Here is an 8,710-nt window from a genome sequence, read left to right as displayed (position 1 = left end):
AGAGTATACAGATGGCAAATAAGTACATGAAAGGATGTTCAACATCGTTAACCATTAGGGAAATGCAAATTAAAAGCAGGAGCTATCACTACACACCTATCAGAAATGGCTCAAGTTAAAACAGTGACAACACCAAATGCTGAAGCTGATGTGGAGAAACTGGGCCACTCATACTTTGCTAATGAGAATGGAAAATAGTATAGCCACTCTGAAAAATCATTAGGTAATTTCTTAAAAAGCTAAACACGCAACTACCATACAATCCACAGTTGCACTCTCGGGAATTTCTCCCAGAGAAAGGAGAACTCATGTTCACGCAAAACCTGTAAGTGAAGGTTTATAGCAGCTTATTTGTGATAGCCAAAAGCTGGAAACAACCCAGATGTTCCTCTACAGGTGAATTGTTAAACTGTGGTCCGTCCATACCATGGAATACTCTTCAGCAAGAAAAAGAAAGGAACTCAATGTACATAACTGTCTGAATGAATCCCCAGAGAATTATGCTGAGTGGAAAAAGCCAGTCCAAAAAGGTCACATACATACATCTTTCCATTTATGTTACATCCTTGAATGACAAAATTACAGAAACGGAGAACAGCTTAGTGTTTGCCATAGGTTAAGGAGGAATTGGGACAACAGGCAAATGGATGTGGCCATAAAAGGACAACACGAGGGCTCCTTGTGGTGATAAAAATGTTCTGTATCTTGATTTCATCGATGTCAATATTGTGTGTGATACTGTACTATAGTTTTACAAGATGTCACTGGAAGAAGCTGGGTTAAGGGCACAAGAGATCTGTGTTATTTTTTGTAACTCCATTTGAATCTACAATTATCTCAAAATAAAAAGTTTAATTTTTAAAAATCCAGAAAAGAGCTTATAAGGCTGTAAGACAGAACAATGATATTTTGAGGAATAAAACGAAACTAATTTTTAAAAACTCAGCAGTTAAAAAAAGTAAAAGGCAAGCATGACAGAGGAAATCATGAAAACAGAGGACACAGAAACACTCATAACAACACCCCATTTCAGTGCTTCTTCAGCTGTCCACTGCTTTACTGGGAGTCATTATATTCTAGCTATCAGAGCTCATAAATGACAGAATATTGCTACTCCTTCTGCTCTAGTTACCTCACCTCCTACCTCAATGGTCTGTGATGATCATTATAGACATTTCTGAGTTTTTAATGTATAGTTATCACTGTGAGAACCTGAAGGTTCATACAATACAGTGATAACATTAAATTTATAAGCGGTAGTTAACCTAAATAGAAATAAAATCTAGGGTTAAAAGTATATATTATTCCAAAACACTGAGAGAGAGTAATTCTCTTGGATCTGATTGTGATGAACTGAAGTGGCCACTTTTTTTAACGCTCCCCCCATCCCGAAGTGAGGTCTGTCTCCCCTTGCCTTGAATCTAGATGGACTCTGTGACTGCTTTAACCAGTAAAGAAGTGATATTGTGCCATTTCCCAGCCCAGGCCTGTCCAGAAACTGTCGATTTTTTACCTCTTGTTTCTTGCGATGTTCATCCTGAAGGGAGCCAGCTTCTACATATAAGACTGACTTCCCTGAGACCACCACATCTAAGGCAGTGCAAGCTAGCTGTGTGGAGAGGCTGCACGGAGAAAGTGAGATGCCTACCTAGCCCTGACTTTTCCAGCTCTCCAGCCCAATGCCAGACATGTGAGTGAAAAAAGCCATTCTGGACACTCCAGGGCAACAGTTGTGATATGGAGAAGAGCTAAGGAACCCACCCAGAGAGTCAGAACTAGGGTCCCTGGCATATGATCCCCAGTGAGCCAGGCCAGTCCCCGTTAGCCATGTGAGTCATTCTGAGCAGACAGAAGCCACCTCTACTGTGCCCTATGTGAATTCCTGACCCACAAAATCCTGAGCCTAGTAAGATGGTTGTTGTTTAAGTCACTAATTCTGGAGTGGTCTGTTACACAGCAATAGATAACTTCAGCATTGTTATATGCAGGTAGTAAGCATTAACTCGAGTTTCCTCATGGTGATTCAACTTTGCTGAACTTTGGAGTCAGGCTGACTGGAGTTTGAGACTAGTCTCTGCCCTACGCTAGTTGTATACTCTTGAGCAAGCTCAACTCCCTGAGGCTTAGTTCCTTTATCTCTGAAACAGAAATGACAATTCTACCCACCTCATAGGATTTTGTGAAGATTAAATAAGCTAATGTATATAACTGCTCAACACATGGCTATTGCTATAAGATATATTATGTAATTATATAAAATGTGCCTAAATAAAATAACATATGATAGGTGCTCAAGAAATACTCATAAAAAGTCAATACTTTTGCTCTCATTGTTTACTAACAGAAATTGTTCCCAGTTCATATCAGCCACGGAGTTCAGCTTCTCTTCACCTCCTCAGTAGTGGGTCTGGGGACTCTTCTGTCCTTCCTTAAAAAGGGACACTTCCTAAATGCAACGTGGTCTCCTGGACTGGATCCTGGAAGAGAAAAAGGATACTAGTGGGAAAATTCATGACATCCAGATAAATTCTGGAGTTTAGCTAATAGCAATATATGATGTTGGTTAGTTTTGACAAACGTACCTGGTAACATAAGATGTTCAGCAACGGGGGTGACTTTGTGAAGGGGATATGGGATCGCTCTCTATTATCTTTTAACTTTTCTGTAAATTTAAATTTGTGCCAAAACAAAAAGTTTATCTTAAAAAATAAATATTCTCTTCCAAATCTTTTTAGCTAGTCATCTCTCCTAGATTCAGGCAGTAAATTTTACCTAAGTTTTGTTTCTCATCAAAGGTTTCACTTCCATTACTTTAACATGCCTAATTTTTCTACTTTATAAAGTAAATGAAACACATATCTGCCTTCTTCTTGTCTGAAAATATATTTCTAATAAAGATGACTAAGAGAAGTTTCTTTGGGTTTTAAATATTAAATTTAAATATTTAATATTTTATTAATTAATATTAAATTAATATTATTTAATATAAATATTTAAATATTTTAAAATATTAACTTCTATCACAGATTTTCCTTTTCAAACTGCAGTGGTTTAATCTGTTGTCTTTCAGCTCAAAACAGAATCTCTTAACATTCAGGCAAAATTTTCCATTCATATACATGGAAAAATCCCATGGCATAAAGGCATTGAGAGAGCAACACCTTGAGATCAACAATCCCCAGTTTGAACTCACTCATTCATCCAACAAGTACTCATCTATCGTGAAGAAGAGCCAGATCCTGTGCCAGAACCTGAGAATTTGAGGGCATAGCAAGGCAGATCTGTTTCCTGATCTCCTGGAACATGCAACTAGTGGGGAGACAACACCAGCCAGTCAACCACATGAGTAAATGTAAGCCCACAGCTGTGGAAGTGCCTCCAAGGAGAGGTACACTGTGCTATGCAAAGGGGCTCTTACCAAGCCTGGGGCAGTGGGAGGGCAATCAGAGAAGGCTTCCCTCAGAAATGGCCATTGCCCTGAGGTGCGAAGAATGAAGAGACACTCCAGATGATGAGTCTGGCATGTACAAAGGCCCTGGGACAGGAGGGAGCAGGAGAAGGCTGGGGGGCTGGAGAGCAGAGAATGGGAAGGAGAAGAGTGTTAGGTGAGGCTGGCAGGTGGGCCTGGCCCTTGGAGGTCTTGGGAGGGACTTCAGCCTTTTGTAAGATCAAGATGAAGCCACTAACATGTTTTAAGTGGAGGAGTGACATGCTCAGATTTTTATGGTTAGATGCTCACTCTGGCTGCAGCACAGAGATGCCCTGGGAGAGGGAAAAGTGGAAAAGGGGAAATCAGGAAGCCATTTGCAGTAGATAGAGAATATGGTAGTACGGCAAAACATGGAGAGGTTTTCAAGAGATATTTATGAAGTAAAATGGACAATTTCCATTAACATATCGGAAATGAAGACAGAGAAGCACGGGAAGTGGCGCCCGGGCTTTTGGTTTGTGCCACAAGATTGAAGATTGTTCTTTTGGCTAAGATAGGCGAACTTGGAAGACAACCAGCTTTCGGGGAAAGATCATAGTCTCCATCTTGTACCTGTTGAGTTTGAGGTACCTGTAAGATACTCAAGTGCAGAGGTCAAAGGGCAGTGGTACATATGGCCTTGGAGTTCAGAGGGAACTCCTGAGCTAAAGACGTGAGTGAGCAAATACTTCACCTGTTGTGCTGATTGGCGTGGATAAGAGGCTCAGGTAGAGTGAGCACAGAGGGGGCCTAAGGCTGAGCCTTATTCAACGTTGATATTTGACATTCTGAGAGAGAAGGGGGACTCTGCGGTGAGAAAAGTAGGTGGAGAGACAGGAAGAAAACTAGGAAAGTGTGGCCTCCCAGAAGACAAAGGAACAATGGGCAGGATTATATCTGCCTCTGCATCTATTTTCAACAAAGAGAAGGTGTAGACGGTATTAAGTACTGCTGGGTAATCCTATAAAACGAGGACAGAAAACAAAATGTCCGTTTGATTATAAATATTACGCCCATGGTGACTTTAACAAAGCAGGCTGGTGGGACCAGAAACTGGACTGGAGGAAACTGGAGAATGAGTAGAAATGGAGGAAATGAAGAGTGGATTACAAAACTCTTCAGGAAGTTTCGTTATTGAAAGAATGAGAAAGAGAGAGGGTGGTCGCTGGTAGAGATCCGGAATCAAGGACAGATTCTTTTAATTTGTGAGGTCTGAGCAGATGTAAAAGCCAATAGGAAGGATCTGTTTGAGAAAATGTTGGCTATATGAGAGGAAGTGGATAACTAATCAATAGTATAGGTTTCCTAAGAGGACAGCAGGAGATGGACTCGAAAACACACAGGTAGGATTCAGTCTTACACAGGAGAGATGACTTTAATTATTGCAAAACAGGAGTGGGTTTATTTGTACTTTTGGAGGGTGAGAAATGGAGGAACTCTCAGCTGAAGTCCATTTTTGCTGTGAGAAGGGGGACATTCAGTGGTATTTGCTGTTGGGGATTTGCAACCCCACCCGAGTGACTTTCCCTTTCAAATGTGTATCCATCAATGTCCAGTCAGAACACAGAAGACTCCTGAGCTATTCGAAGGGAGGTAATTTAATGTAAAGAATTGTTAATAAGATTAAAATGTTAAAGCAGTAACTGAAAGGCTTAAAAAAGACAACTTTCAGGCATCACAGAGGGAGCTGGTGCAGAAAGCCACAACCACCTCTGCGGCCGGAGGAACAAAGGGAAGACATTGGATTATTAAAATGTAGAAGCTTAGAAAAGGGACCGGTGGGTGGCATCCAGACCTCCGAGGAGGAAGCGCGGGCCAGAAGATGTCTCAAAGGGGCACCATGAGGCTGGTTCTGCAAGTGTTGGGATGATTGCAAACTGGATTCAGCCACCGTCTCAGAAAGGAACTGCACCTGCCCAGGGGAAGCGGCAAGGTTTGGGGACGGGCACAGAAACAGGAAGCCAAGAGGAAGGAGCAAGTCTCTCCTTCCTCCTCCAGGTCCCTCTAGCTCCCCCTATTGGCAGAACCTCCCAAGGAGCAGCTGGCAAAGCAGTAATGGGGTTTGCAGTGTCCCAGCCCCAGGTTCCTAAGCTGAGTATAGCAGAGGAGGGGCAGAGCTGAACACAGATCTTCCGGTGTGGCACTTAGGCCCTGCCAGGCTTACTTAGGAGGGAACATTAGCCGCCAGAGTGCCAATGGGGATGCTGAACTTCTGTGTCCTCTACCAGAGGATACAGGCTACATTTTCACCTGCGTGGAGATGGGAATCGAGTGGTTTTTTCTTTTCTTATTTTTTAATGTTATTTTTTCATTACTTAAGAGCTACTCTCATTTGGTGAAACGATGTGTTCAGAAAAGTAGAGAGAAATAGATTTTTTAAACCACTCTGTATTCTATTACCTAAAGACAAATATTAGTAATGCTTATTTATATATCCTTCCTGACCTTTTATGCACATTTTCTATTTTATTTTATACCATTATAATCATTCAAATATAAAATTCTGTATTCTCATGGTCTTTTTCACTTAATTTTATGTGACAAGCGTCTTCCTTGTTACTACAAAGCCTCTGTAACCATAAGATTAATGGCCGTGCAGTATTCCTTTGAGGGGGACAGTCCATAATGTACCCAACCATTTTTCAGTGGTTGAACATTTTGGTCATTTCTGATTTCTCACTCTTCTAAATGATGCTTCAATAAACATCTTTGAGCACAACAGCTTTTCTCGGCTCAGAATTATTTCTCTAGAAAAAGTGACTCAGAAGAAATTACTGTGTTGAAGGGTATAACTTAGGAAAAACTGTGATGATTTCTGCAGTTGGAAAATGCCCGCTAGAACCACATGTGACGGGGGGGGGGGTGGGGGGCGGCCTGGGAGCCCAACACAGTAGGGAATTTTGCTCTTCCTCCTGGGTGGGGGAGGACAACAGGCAAGATTCTATCTGTCCCAGGTATTAATGCTTTGGCCAAGCTGAATGACTGGTGTCTTGAGTCTTATTTACAGAGATATAGAGACAGGGCCTAGGGTAGGGGGTAGAGAAGAGGGCTCTCCCCACATTTCAGCAGGATTTGACCCTGTGTCTTCAGAATGCAGAGGATTATGAGGAATGCAGCACTGCAAGGCACCCGGCCTTGCCACGTTGGAACCATCCGGAACCAATGCTTTTATCAGGGAATCCATTTTGTCACCATGGGTTCTGGCAGCAGGGCTGGTGGTAAATTGCTCCTTCTCTATTGCTTCTCGGGGAGGGAAGCCGAGTGGACTAGCTGTGACTGTTGGTGAGAGCTCATTCAAGAACCTTCTCTGGACTACCAGAGGGAGCTCTGCTTGGCGGGGCCCCACTTACTATGTATTATGAAGGTGGGGGCAAGAGCCCAGGATGTGTGATTTATTCATGAGCGTGGGGTCGTTTCCCCCCTCATGCTGGTGAAGGCTGTAAAAATCAGGGCTTATACTTCTCTTTTATTAATCTATTGCTACAAAATATTTAATGTATAAGGAGTAAAATGTTGAAACCAGGTTCCTAAAACTCCTTTTAAAATGGTCTCCCTCGGGGTGGAAGATGAAGGGAGAAGTGGAGAGTTAAAACTAGTTGGGAGTTTCTTTTGACTTTTTTGAGGGTGAGACACCCTCATGGCAAGCCACTTGGGCTGAGAAAACCTGGCAAAAATGCAGACCAGGAGACCAGAGGAGTTTCAAACTCACTTCGAAGTGATGATTGAAAACAGGATGGAGCTAAACTCTGCTCGACAGTCCTTGGGGAGAAACTCCATCAACCAGCCTTAGAGGCCGATTGATGGAACTTTCTAGCAAGAGAAAACACGGAGGGTATTCGCTACCTCCCTTTCTCCTGGGAGCCCCAGAATTCTTCAGGAGACTTCTGGGAGCTTTCTGAAGCATGCACGATGCAATCAGGAATTAAATTTGGCCAGAAGGTTTGAGCCCTCATGGCCCTCGGCAAAAGCTTCACCAGTTGCTGAGTGGGCCTCCTCGTTGAAGCTTTTGCTGAACGAAATGACTTGAACATGATCCAGTCAATGACAAAACACTGCTGGCAACTGAGCCCTCTCAAGTCAGCTGAAAACGGACCTTCCTCCCCTGAGACAAATCCTTAGCCACCTGGGTCAATAACTACGGAGTTGTTTGGACTGGAAGAACTTCGCCTGGGTCATTTAGTCCATTCCCAGGCATCGTGGTGGGATCGAGTTCATTACTCCAAACAACCTGTAATAAAGAGGTCCCTCCTCTCGCTCAGAATAGCTCCAGGGATGGAAATTCCACTTTCTTTGGCAGTTCATTCCCTTGTTTTGCTTGTTCTCTTGTTCTGCACAATCCCTGTTGTTTTCTTTTTTTAACTTCTTCAAGCTCTGGGCCCATGTTTTCCCTTCTGTAACTTAAGCCACTGAAAGCGTTGCCTTCGATAACATCTTCTCACCTATTGTGAAACCGCTGGGGGCTCTGTCTTCTGTTGTCTTCCTAAGACTGAACACGGTTCAGGCTCTTAACTGTTCTGTCCTTCAAATCCTGAGTGGCTTTCTTTTGTTTGTTTGGGGTTTTCTCCATCCCTTAGCCAAACTCTCTAAAATCACTGCATCTTAAGGAAAAAAGAATTCACAAAAGCGTTTGCTGGGAGTGACATAGATGCTCCAGGTTCTTTGCCTTCTGGCTCCTGGGAGGTTTTCGTAGCAGTCTTTAAAGTGTGGGTGCAGGAAAGGATTTCAGGTGGAATTACCATGAAACAATTTCTCCGCATGGATATTCAAGGGATCATCACTGTGACTTTATAATTCAGTGTTGATTAAAACACAAATGTGGAAGACATTTCCAAGTGTGCCCACCTCCCTTCATAAATAAAGTCCAAACCAAAGGATGTTAATTTCCTCCCTGAATCAATTTCTCTCTCTCACTCTCTTCCTGTTCTCCAGCCCTTTTCTCAGCTCCCCTGGGCCCCCCACCCACTCACACATCCACAGCTGCCCTTGGGTAAACCCGAGGCTTCTTTGAAGTTCAGCTGTTTCCATCCAGGCAGCTGGACGACAGGCTGAGTGAGGCGCCCCTCAGCCTCCTCCTGGCTGGTCAGAGCCCTGAACCGTACTCTGGGGATCTCAGAGCTAATCTGAGCCTTGTTTCATCTTCCCAAGCATTAGCTCCCAAGGCAGGATGCGCGACTTCGTCCTGTCTCTGCTTCTCCTACCAGGGACCCAGTCCTGAAGAATTTCTGGAACGTGTGGGGCCCC

This window comes from Equus przewalskii, chromosome 1 (assembly GCF_037783145.1).
Source record: "Equus przewalskii isolate Varuska chromosome 1, EquPr2, whole genome shotgun sequence".
Taxonomy (NCBI): Eukaryota; Metazoa; Chordata; class Mammalia; order Perissodactyla; family Equidae; genus Equus; species Equus przewalskii.
This window is presented reverse-complemented; position numbering follows the sequence as displayed.